General features: G+C 39.5%; 1 non-coding gene across 6 annotated transcripts; it reads left to right on the top strand.

The window, feature by feature from the left end:
• Window positions 1–156: 156 nt before the first annotated feature.
• LOC557268 (uncharacterized) lies at window positions 157–12805 on the top strand. Of its 6 annotated transcripts, XR_015508919.1 has the most exons (6): window positions 6005–6051; window positions 6620–6754; window positions 8074–9003; window positions 9255–10559; window positions 11157–11203; window positions 11292–12805. It is a non-coding gene; the product is annotated as an uncharacterized LOC557268 (transcript). The 6 variants fall into 6 exon arrangements; XR_015508917.1 differs by having other exon boundaries at window positions 8074–12038; window positions 12206–12805; XR_015508918.1 differs by having other exon boundaries at window positions 8074–11688; window positions 12206–12805.
• Window positions 12806–13091: the final 286 nt, after the last annotated feature.

Genomic DNA, 13091 nt, shown 5'->3' on the forward strand with positions numbered 1-13091 from the left:
TAAAACTGACATTATTTCACACATTAAAAATGTAAATACTTCTTTTAAAGATTTTTATCATTCAGTTAACATTATTGATGTTTAAATCTTTTATGGATAAATGCCTTTGTATATCAAGTGCACGGGACTTTTATTTTGAACTACATTTGTGACGTCATAAGGGTGCGCCGGGCTGCTGCATAGTTTCAACTGGAGAAAGGTTTGTGATTTAATCATTTTAAGTGTTAAAATTTACATGGTTTAGACATTTATTTAGACTTTATTATAGTAATACGAGTTCAATATCATTCACTGTGACATTATAATGCGTTATAAAACATTTATGAACAGTATTGTAAGAGTAAACTGCCTCAGTTTATTATGAACAGCCAGTAACAGTGATCTGAGTAAACTGAACACTGAAATCCAACTCTCAGACAAATCATCAACCTTTTATCAATCTTTTCACCACAGTGAGCACCAAGAGTCCTAAATTCTACACTTAAATGAAAACTCAGTGAACTTTATTATTCATTCTGACACTGATGCTGCATTTAATTCTCATTACAATTATTATTTAATCACATTTTATTATTAAATGAGGAATAATTATTTTAAAACAACAGAAAATGTAATGATGAAAAATACACTGACCATATAAAGCATACAGATAATTAAATACAAGTATAAGTATCTGTGAAATTAGCATGCTTTAGTGACTGTTTAATGCTAGTTGTGAGTGAATTATTGATTGATTGATATTGTCTGATCAATAAAGGCCAGTAACTCTTACTCTGACTCCCTCACTAGTGCACTGACTACTGAACTAGAGAGCTGATGGAGACTGGATTTGTGTCTTTCTGTTTATTATTCTGATCTTCAACAGGACAAACACAGAAGATCTGCTGAAGCGACTGAGCTCAGACTGTTATAAAGATGGCGTTTATTAAAGAGGAGAGTGAAGACATCAAGATTGAAGAAACATTCACAGTCAAACATGAAGAGACTGAAGAAGCTTTCAGAGTCAAACATGAAGATCCTGAGGAACAAACAGGTTGGTTTTCATCCTCAAACCTCAACATTTGATATTTATATATTAATTTATTAAGTCAAGCATGTCTCCTGCTGCAAAAGTACATTTACATGACTTTTCTTAGGAGAGGATTGAATGCTGGGGCAGGCATAACCATTTTATCTCGATTGATTTTTATAATCATTGTGGAGGCCAAAATTGAAACTAAATGTTTAATAAATCAGAGCATGAGTGAGATGTAGTGAAATGATGTAGCAATGCACAATGTTGATTTATCATCCATTTGGTGTATTCACGGGTAGCTTTTTGGTTCAGATGCTAGCCAACTTGAGACGACAGCATAGTTGAGCTTTGTCTCCGCTAGTTGTTTGGCTTCACCAATAAACAATTCAACCCTTATATTGCTCCTTAGACATGATTACATGTGACTTCATACTATATACTCCAGCAGAGTATGAATCTGGAGGAGTTTCTGAATTCCCTCTCTGGAGTGACATCTCGGGAGGCCTGCTGGAGTGGAGTCTCCTGGTTCAGTTTTGAGCCAGAAAAAGACTAGTCATGTTGACTGTAATTTTGCAGCACAACTTAACTTGAACCTTGTCGTAAAGAAATGTAAAGAGAGATGGGAATGTTTGGATTTGTCTACTCTCATTCCATCTTAGTTTGTGTCTGAGTCTCTGCTTTCTGTTTGCTGGAGTCCTGCAAACACAAAATAGCTGGACTGGATCTGAACAACTGTCTGCGCAGTTCTAAGCTGGAAACTTGTGCTCGGTCAGGGATGCCCAATCCTCTTCCTGGAGATCTACCTTACTGCAGAGTTCTGCAGCCACCTTGGTCAAACACACCTCTCTTTAAATACCAAGTGCTCCTTCAGATCCTACTTAGTTGGTTTAGTTGATCAGGAATGGAGCTGAACTATCCAGGATGGCAGATCTCCAGGAACAGGATTGGGCACCCCCAGTCAAGGTCAATTTCTTGTCTGGCATGAGGCTTTCTTATCTTTCAGTTTTTGTCCAGTTATAAGGTAGCCTAGGTACAAGTGGATCTTTGTGGTTCTGGTGATCACTTGACATGAATTGATAATCAAATCAGCAAAAAAGCAGATCAATAGTTCTCAGAAGACCCCTTACTCACTAGCCACTACATAATCTCAGGACATTAATTCCTTCTCCCCTGCAAACGACTGCAAAGAGATGTTCTTGTCTGCTGATTTGGATTCTAGATACTCTGATTAAAGTGATTCTGATCATAGGTGTCGACTCATTTGATGGAATCTGCATGATCATGTGGAGAACATTGAGACAGCACTGCGCTGACCCCAATATCCAAGGTGTCGACCTTGACAATCAACTGGTTATTGGGACCGGGAGTGATTGCGATAACAGCAAAACAGTTTCTTGACTAGGTCAAACAAATCTTTAATAGAGTTGGACCAGATAAAACAGGACTTAACAGAAGTCAGGACCATAAGCGCGGCTGCTAACTGACTAAAATTCCAAATAAAGCACTGGTTAAAGTTAAAAATTATTGAAGGGGCCATGCATATATGTCTTTGACTTTGTTCAATCCCCTTTACATAAAATAATTAAACACCAGTCACTCATGAAATGAGCATTTCTCAGTCTTGACAAACAGCTGATTCTCCTAAAGGTGCTGGAGAAGATGCTGCGTGTGGGACTGGAGATCTGGCGAGAAAATCAGAATGGTGTCCACATACACAAAAACAAAAAAGTTAGAGAATGTTATTGATTAAGGCCTGGGATAAAGCAGGGCCATTGACCAATCTAGTCAGCATGATGGTTATGCCTAACGAGCCAAAGATGGCCCAAAATAACAGACAGTAGGGGACTTTAAAACAAAGAACAAAATGGTCTCTTGATAATTGCCAGAAGTGGTAATACTCACTGGACTACACACTGGGCGATCTTAGCATGGGTGTTGATAGATGAGCAGAGTGTGTGTCAAACCTTTAGTTGCACAGCCAGTTCTATACACAAAAGTTTGAGTGCAAGCCCTTCAAAACCCAGACAGAAGCGGCTGCCTCATTCTACTCACTTGTGTCACAGCAAGAGTGCACAACTCAATAGTATAGCCTGCTACAGAGCATGTCCTTGATGCACAGTGGCCAACAGTCGAGAGGCCTTCTGGCCATACTCACAGTGGCCGTTTCTCCTGTGCTCTGCCCACCAGCTGGGAGATGACAGAAGAGATCTTGGCATGATCGTCAGCATATGATCATCAAAGAACACAACTTTCAATAAAGTCAGAAATTATTGACATTTACAGAGCTCACTCGAATAGCGTGGTGGGTTATCGATGTGCGGCTCTTCTGGAATGGAGCAGGAATGCCCATTCCTGGCAGAGATTGGAGCTAAGCCATGAGGTGTGAGACTTGGGCCACCAGGCATTCCACCTTGTTTGGCCACAGCCAAATGCTCAATGTGCCTTTCCAGCATGGCATCCTGAAACTCAACTGTCAACAAAAAAGTGACTCTCCAGCTGAAACTATCTTGACTTGTTAGCTATCAAGACATGGACAAAGGATCTAAATGCTGGGAGATGCAGATTCAACAAATAGCTTCATTTGTAGAGCAGATTAATGTCTTTGTATCATTGCATCTGATGTATCAAGTAGAGTGTATGGGTGTTTCCCTGAACTGGGTTGCTGCAGGAAGAGTATCTGGAATATATGCTGGAATAGTTGGTGGTTCATTCCCCTGTGGTGGCCCCTGATAAGTAAGGAACTAAGCTGAAGGAATGATGAAAATACTTCATACATCAAGAAAATACATCAACGATAGCAGACCATGTACAAATACTAAGAAATTCTTCTGTGGAATTGTATACCTAAAAATTGTACAGGTCATACAGGGTTAACTATATAGTATTGTTTCAATTGAAAGTTGTATGTTACTGTCAATTTTAACACCTATGGGGTTTTATTTGTCTTTTTTTCTCCAAAGAAAACCTGATGCCACTCAAAGAGGAGAGTCAAGATCAGAATGAAACAGAAGAGAAGGATCAGCATGAGGAATGTCTGGATTTCAGTTCTGGAGAAAAATCAGAAAAGACAAAAACCTCCTCACAAACAACAGCCAAATCTAATACCTGCCACCAGTGTGGAAAGAGTTTCGCTCACAGACAATACCTTTCAAAACATATGAGGATTCACACTGGAGAAAAGCCTTACACTTGCCCACAGTGTGGAAAGAGTTTCACCTGGCAAGGCAATCTTACAGAACACATGAGGATTCACACTGGAGAAAAGCCTTACACTTGCCAACAGTGTGGAAAGAGTTTCAATCGCATACAAAACTTAACAGAACATATGAAGATTCACAATGGAGAAAAGCTTTTCACGTGCCAACAGTGTGGAAAGAGTTTCACACGGAAACAAAACCTGACAACCCATATGAGGTTTCACAATGGAGTAAAGCCATTCACTTGCCAACATTGTGGAAAGAGTTTTACTTGTAAACAACACCTTATATGCCATATGAGGACGCACACTGGAGAAAGGCAACATACCTGCCAACAGTGTGGAAAGAGTTTCACACGGAAACAAAACCTTGCAACCCACATGAGGATTCACACTGAGCAAAAGCCATTCAATTGCCAAGATTGTGTAAAGAGTTTTACTTGTAAACACCATCTTATATACCATATGAAGATGCACACTTGAGAAAAGCGACACACTTGCCTACAGTGTGGAAAGAGTTTCACACGGAAACGAAACCTTACAGAACACATGAGGATTCACACTGGAGAAAAACCTTACACTTGCCAGCAGTGTGGAATGAGCTTTGCATATAAAAAAATCCCTTAATACCCATGTGATGCTTCATACTGGATATGATATACTTCAACCTGACACCTGTGTTTCTGACAAAGAGTAAAACTTAATTTTCATGAGAGGATTCACAATTAGATGTAACCAAATCAGATTTCAATAGTGTGGAGATTCATAGACAGGAATCACTGTAATAACTTACACAAGAGGAGAGGATGTCATCACAGGGTGCAATTAAATGCATCCCTAAAAAGGGTTAATTATCCAAGAACCCATAAGGTGAGGCTTTCTCTGACTCCACCATCTGTATGCACTATCAACCAGCTCCAACTACATCATCCGAATCGTGCCATCAACAGACCAGCTGTGCCGGGATTTCCAAGGGTGTAGGTTTGCTCTTGACATTGGTGGGGAGTCTGAGGACCTATAAATCTCCCTGAACCGAAGTCCCGCTTGCTACTCTGAGAGATTAGGAGAACTGACAGGGATCATGCTGAGCTGCGGCCCTCCAGGAACTGAGTTTGACACATGTGGACTAGAGGAATGACTAGAGGCAGAGGTCACCACCATGTTGTGTGATGGCATCAGGAGTCACCTCTGGAGAAGTGGTCCATTTTGTTTATGTTACTTTATTACCCAGTAAAAACTCTGTTATTTTGTGTATATGGGGGTCAGATGTGCACTGCAGTCTGAAGACAATATATGTGTGTTTAATTGTCTACTACAGGGTTGAATAAAATAGCGGAAAGCAGCTCTTGGTGTCATCTTGGTGTTCGAGAGTAAAAAGCAGATCTGTTACATTTACAATATGCAAACTTCACACATTAAACATGTAAAGTAAAAACTTTTAAAATGTTTTTATAATTTCATAAACCTGAATATTAGAGTCACATACAATAAAAAAACCATAAAGGGGCATCATAAGATAATGTGCATTTTAACATTTGAGCAGACACTCATTAAGCTGTTTTCTCTGTTTAAAGAGAGACCCGACTCCTGGAACAAATAGTGTCTGCACATAAACACTGTTTAGAGTTTAAGATACACGTGTTAGTAATTATTATAAACATTTATTAATTTATATAATACAACCAAAAACTCGAGTATTATTATTGTTGTTGTTTAAGAACTTTTATGTATAAATACCTCTGCAATTATATTACGTCCACGGGACTTTTATTTTGATATACATTTGTGACGTCATAAGGGTGCGCCGCACTGCCGCATTGTTTGTTTCGACTGGAGAAAGGTTTGTGTTTTAAACAGTTTGTGTTAAAATTGATAGTGTTTAGACATTTATTTAGACTTTATAATATTAATAGCCTATGAGTTAAATATCATTCAGTGTGACATTATAATGTGTTATACTACATTTATGAACAGTATTGTAAGAGTAAACTGCCTCAGTTTATCATGAACAGCCAGTAGTGATCTGAGTAAACTGAACACTGAAATCCAACTCTCAGACAAATCATCAACCTTTTATCAATCTTTTCACCACAGTGAGCACCAAGAGTCCTAAATTCTACACTTAAATGAAAACTTAGTGAAGTTAGTAGTATTATTTATTCTACTGAAAAATACACTGACCACATATAGGGTACAGATAAATAAACACAAGTATAAGGCATTATTACTAAATGTGATGCATCTGTGAAGTTACTGTGCTTTAATTACTCTTTAATGCTAGTTTTGAGTGTGAATTTTTGATTGATTGATATTGTCTGATTAATAGGCCAGTAACACTGACTACTGAACTAGAGAGCTGATGGAGACTGGATTTGTGTCTTTCTGTTCATTATTCTGATCTTCAACAGGACAAACACAGAAGATCTGCTGAAGCGACTGAGCTCAGAATGTTATAAAGATGGCGTTTATTAAAGAGGAGAGTGAAGACATCAAGATTGAAGAAACATTCACAGTCAAACATGAAGATCCTGAGGAACAAACAGGTTGGTTTTCATCCTCAAAGCTCAACATTTGATATTAAAATATTAATTTATGAAATCAAGCATGTCTCCTGCTGCAAAAGTAAAATGTACATGATTTTGCTTTGGAGAGGATTAATCCTGGAGGCCAAAATCGAAATTAAATGTTTATTGAATCAGAGCATGAGTTTGAAGTAGCAAGCAAATAATTCAAGTCTAGAAGCAAGGCAAAGGCTGTCTGTAATTTAAAGTCTTGGTCAGGGGTGCCCAATCCTGTTCCTGGAGATCTACCTTACTGCAGAGTTCAGCAGCAACCTTGATCAAACACACCTCTCTTTAATTACCAAGTGCTCACTCAGATCCTACTTAGTTGGTTTAGTTGATCAGGGATGGAGCTGAACTCTCCAGGATGGCAGATCTCCAGGAATAGGATTAGGCACTCCTGGTCAAGGTCAATTCCTTTTCTGGCATGAAGCTTTCTTATATTTCAGTTTCTTTGAGTTATAAGGTAGCCTAGGTTTGAGTGGATCTAGGTTTGAGTGCATGATCATGTGAAGAACATTGAGACAGCACTGCACTGACCCCAATATCCAAGGTGTCGAAAGTGTTATTACAACCTTCAAATTGGTAGTGTCAGGATTTTTATTCATTCATTCTTTTATTTTCTTGTCGGCTTAGTCACTTTATTAATCCGGGGTCGCCACAGAGGAATGAACCACCAACTTATCCAGCACATGTTTTACGCAGCGGATGCCCTTCCAGCCTCAACCCATCTCTTGGAATCAGGATTTTTATGTCATTGGAAAATACTTAAGGGTGGCACAGTGGCACAGTGGTTAGCACTGTCACCTCACAGCAAGAAGGTCCCTGGTTAGGTTCCTGCTGGGTCAGTTGGCACTTCTGTGTGGAGTTTTCATGTTCTCCCCGTTGGCCTGAGTTCCCTTTGGGTGCTCCGGTTTCCTCCACAGTCCAAAGAAATGCGCTATAGGTAAATTGGTTAAGCAAAAATTGTCCAAAGTGTGTGTGTTAATGTGAGTGTACGGGTGTTTCCTAATACTGGATTGTTGCTGAAAGGGCATTCGCTGTATAAAACATATGCTGGAATAGTTGGTGGTTCATTCCGCTGTGGTAACCCCTGATGAATAAGGGACTAAGCCGAAGGAACGATGAATGAAAATACTTGAAAGAACGACCATGTAAAATACTTGGAAATTCTTTGGTTGAATTGTATACCTAACAATTGTACAGGTCATACAGGGTTAACTATATAGTATTGTTTCAACTGAAAATGGTTACTGTCAATTTTGACACCTATGGGTTTTTTGTCATTTTTGTCTCCAAAGAAAACCTGATGCCAGTCAAAGAGGAGAGTCAAGATCAGAACGAAGTAGAAGAGAAGGATCAGCATGAGGAATGTCTGGATTTCAGTTCTGCAGAAAAATCAGAACAGACAAAAACCTCATCACAAACAACAGCCAAATCTCATACCTGCCACCAGTGTGGAAAGAGTTTCACTTGGAATTGTTACCTTGCCATCCATATGAGGATTCACACTGGAGAAAAGCCTTACACTTGCCAACAATGTGGAAAGAGTTTCAATCGGCGAGAAAACTTAAGAGAGCATATGAAGATTCATAATGGAGAAAAACTTTACACTTGCCAACAGTGTGGAAAAAGCTTCACTTGGAAACAAAACCTTACATCCCATATGAGGATTCACACTGGAGAAAAGCCATTCAATTGCCAACATTGTGGAAAGAGTTTCACTTATAAACAACACCTTACAGACCATGTGAGGATGCACAATGGAGAAAAGCCTTACAATTGCCAACATTGTGGAAAGAGTTTCACTTGGAAAAAAAACTTTAAAAGCCATATGAGGATGCACAATGGAGAAAAGCCCCATGCCTGCCTACAGTGTGAAAAGAGTTTCACTTGGAAACATCACCTTGTAACCCATATGAGGATTCACACTGGAGAAAAACAACACAGCTGCCTACAGTGTGGAAAGGGTTTCACACGGAAACTAAACCTTACAAAACACATGAGGATCCACACTGGAGAAAAGCCTTACACTTGCCAACAGTGTGGAAAGAGTTTTTCTTGGAAACAATACCTTACAGATCATATGAGGACTCACACTGCTCACACTGCAGAAAAGCAACATACCTGCCACCAGTGTGGAAAAGGTTTCACTCGCAAACGAAACCTTTTAAATCATATGATTATTCACACAGGAGAAAAGCCTTACACTTGCCAACAATGTGGAAAGAGTTTCAATCAGAGACGAAACTTAAAAGAACATGAGAAGATTCACAATGGAAAAAAACTTTACATTTGCCAACATTGTGGAAAGAGTTTCGCTCGCAAACAATACCTTATAATCCATATGAGGATTCATACAGAAGAAAAGCCTTACAATTGCCAACAATGTGGAAAGAGTTTTTCTTGGAAAAAATACCTCACAGACCATGTGAGGATTCACACTGGAGAAAAGCCTTACACTTGTCAACAATGTGGAAAGAGTTTTAATCGGAGAGAAAACGTAAAAGAGCATATGAAGCTTCATAATGGAGAAAAGCCTTACACTTGCCAGCAGTGTGGAAAGAGTTTTACTTGGAAACAAAACCTTACAAAACACATGAGGATTCACACTGGAGAAAAGCCTTCACTTGCCAACAGTGTGGAATGAGCTTTGCATGTATAAATATCCCTTAATACCCATGTGATGCTGTATACTGGATAGAAGCCTGACACCTGGGTTTCTATTAAAAAAAAAAACTTAAATTTCATAAGAGGATTCACAATTAGAAATAACCAAATCAGATTTCGTTAGTGCGGAGACTCAGACAGGAATCACTTTAATAACTTACACAAGAGGAGAGGATGTCATCACAGGGTGCAATTAAATGCATCCCTAAAACAAGTTAGTTTTCAAGGGAAAAAAAAAACAGGTTTATGAGAACACTCCCCTTTTGTCCCCTCCCCTTCCCATGCACTTGTCAATGAAATCATCTTGCCAGAAGTCTTGCATCATCTACAAAAACTTGATTTTACCAAGCCTCAAGCAGTTTCACAAAGCATCCTGCGACCCCTCACATCTGTGTGTGCAAGTACCAAGCAATCGGGTCAGTCCATCAGAACTCTCACAATCTGTTAAAGATTTGTAATTCTGCCAAGAACCTAGGCCACAGGAAGGATTCACAGCCAACAACATCATCCTCTAGCATCTGTATTCCCTGGTAACCAGCTCCAACTACATCATGCAAATCCTGACCAGACCAGACCAGCGGTGCCGGGATTTCCAAGGGTGTAGGTTTGCTCTTGACATTGATGGGGAGTCTGAGGACCTATAAATCTCCCTGAACCGGAATTCCACTTGCTACTCTGAGAGATTAGGAGAACTGACAGGGATCATATTCCCCCACTGTGCATTTTTATTTTAAGCTGTAAAAAATGTGAGATTCTCTGCCATTTATGTTTTTCAGGTTGCAATGCTAAGAACTTAACAAGTGATGGAATTATAAACTCCAGTCGCTTTTATCCCTCACCCAAACTCAGAACTGGACTACACAAGAGTAGGACCCTGCAAGTTACAGAAGGTCCTGCAGAACACCACCCCTCCCCCCGGCCACCAGACTGTAAAGGAACTACAATGCTTCATGGGCTTTGCCAATTTCTACCTACAATCCATCCACATTCTTATTATATTACCTCTTCACTCACTTCACTTCTTGAGAGAAAGATGGAGACTCTTCCTAGGAACCCTGCTGCCCACTGTTAGGAATTAAATTAAAAATCATTAATCAAAAAGAGATTTAACCAAAACGTAACAAAATAACAGGGATTAAAAATATAATCCCTGGTGCCCCCGCGCACTCTCTCCCCAAAATATTTACCAAAAACACAACCACTAAGAATTAACAAGAAAGTATGATTTATTTACAGAAATAAGGAGCAAAAATAACATCAGGAGGGGTTCAGCCATAATAAATGACAATAAACCAAGCTAACTAAATTAGATTAAACTTCCCTAGAAAACAAATAAAATGAAATACAGAAAACTTACCTCCCTACTAACAAACACAGGAGAAAATGAAAATAACAAATAAGGCACCAAACCTCCCTACATGCTCCAAGCCCGACAGGGAGACAGAAAACCGGGTTTCAATCGCCGGTTAAAAATTAACACACCGGCATCTCACAAAGCCACAAAGATATACATGCAAACACTCATTGGATCACGTTCTCAACTGAGTACAAGCGGGGAAATCGAGAGAAAGCGGGGAGCCATCGAACCCATGTTCTCTGCAGGTTTTTATAGTCGCCGCCAATCCAAGCACCAATCATGGTCCGTCCCAACGTAATCCGCTGCACCTGCGAATACTTAGAGCGAGAAAGAGAGAGAGAGCGAGAGAAAGACCAGGGTTGGGGTCATGCTGTTACTGTGATCCTCTACTTCTCTACCCTTAAGCTTACTTCTCCAGGAAACTCACCGGTGGAGCAAAGTTATGACATTGGCAATCACAAACACAATCTTCATCCTCATGTCACTGCTCAGTCTGTGCCATGTCAAAGACACCCAGATCTTTGCCTGGTGACTCTGATCCCGTATTGGTATTGACAGTGTTTCTGACTTCCATAACTCTGATGGTTTTATCTCTGTTATAGTTGCTGTAGATTGTTTCTCCAAAGCCTGTAAACTCATCCCTCTCCCTGGTTTACCTACTGCAATAGATACAGCAGAACTTTTCTTCCAGCTTGAGCTGAAACTATAGCTCACATGTATTGACCGGGGCCCAGTTTACACCCTTATCTGGAAAGCTTTTCTTCAAACTACTCACCATTTCTGTTAACCATTCTTCTGGTTGTCCCCCACAGTCAAATGGCTTGGAGCTCAGACAGTATCTCCGGTGGTACTGTCATGAAAACCAGGACAAATGGAACTGTTTGCTCCTGTGAGCTGAGTATGCACAGAAACCCCTGCACCAAGATACCAATGCCTTAACATATTTTCAGTGCATACTAACCAGCCACCACTCTCTCCCTGGATGGAGGAACTCTTCAAGGTTTCAGCTGTTGACTACTGGTTTAGAGAGAGTGTGGGATTTACTCCATCTGCAGAAACCCTTAGCAAAAAAAGTAAAAGACAAGACATCTGAGACACTCCCCTATCAACCTGACGACAAGACATGGCTGTTCTGGACCAGCCATCAATCTACACAGTCAATGAGATCTTGGATTTGTGATGCAGGGTCTCCCATCTGGAATACCTGGTCGAATGGGAGGACTATAGACAAGAGCAGGGGTGTCAAACTCAGTTCCTGGAGGGCCGCAGCCCTGCACAGTTTAGTTCCAACCATGCTTCAACACACTTACTTGTAGGTTTCAAACAAGTCTAAAGGACTCAATCAGTTTGATCAGGTGTGTTTAAATAAGGTTGGAACTAAGCTGTGCAGAGCTGCGGCCCTCCAGGAACTGAGTTTAACACATGTGGACTAGAGGACTGACTAGAGGCAGAGGTCACAACCATGTTGTGTGATGGCATCAAGAGTCACCTCTGGAGAAGTGGTCCATTTTGTTTGTTACTTTATTACTCAGTAAAAAGTAGCTTATTTTGTGTATGTAGGGGTCAGATGTGTACTGCAGTCTGAAGACAATATATGTTTGTTTAATTGTCTACTAAAGGTTTGTTTTACTGTTCATTTTATTTACATTTTATTTAGCTATGCACACATTTTTAGTTAGTTTCTGGTGTATTTTATTTTTACATATACATTTTTGTATGTGGGTTTTAAGTTTGGTTTCAGGATATAAAAGAATAATGTGTCCATTGTGTTGTAACCGGAAAATAATACACGTTTTCCAGTACATTTTAATGTACCCTTATATATGTAAATGTGGGTAAATTGTAAAATGTATGAAATGCCTTTACATGCATACTGGAGAAAATAATTAATCTGAACACACAATGCTGCTGTGTATTGATGAGGGGTCAGATGTGCACTGCAGTCTGAAGACAATATATATGTGTTAAATTGTCCACTACAGGGTTGAATAAAATAGTGGAAAGCAGCTCTTGGTGTCTTTGGGAGTAAAAGCAGATGTTGTATTAAGATCATATAAATTTCACACATAAAATGTAAAGATAAAACCTTTTTATAATTTCATCAACCTGAACTTTGTACAGTCATATCTGGTAAAAGTAAACCATAAAGATAAATAGTGAGATAATAATAAAGTATGTTTAAACATTTGAGCAGACACTCATTTAGCTGTTTTCTCTGTTTAAAGAGAGACCCGACTCCTGGAACAAATAATGTCTGCACATAAACACTGTTTAGAGTTTAAGATACATGTG

This window comes from Danio rerio, chromosome 15 (assembly GCF_052040795.2).
Source record: "Danio rerio strain M-AB ecotype USA chromosome 15, GRCz13ab, whole genome shotgun sequence".
NCBI classification, from domain to species: domain Eukaryota; kingdom Metazoa; phylum Chordata; class Actinopteri; order Cypriniformes; family Danionidae; genus Danio; species Danio rerio.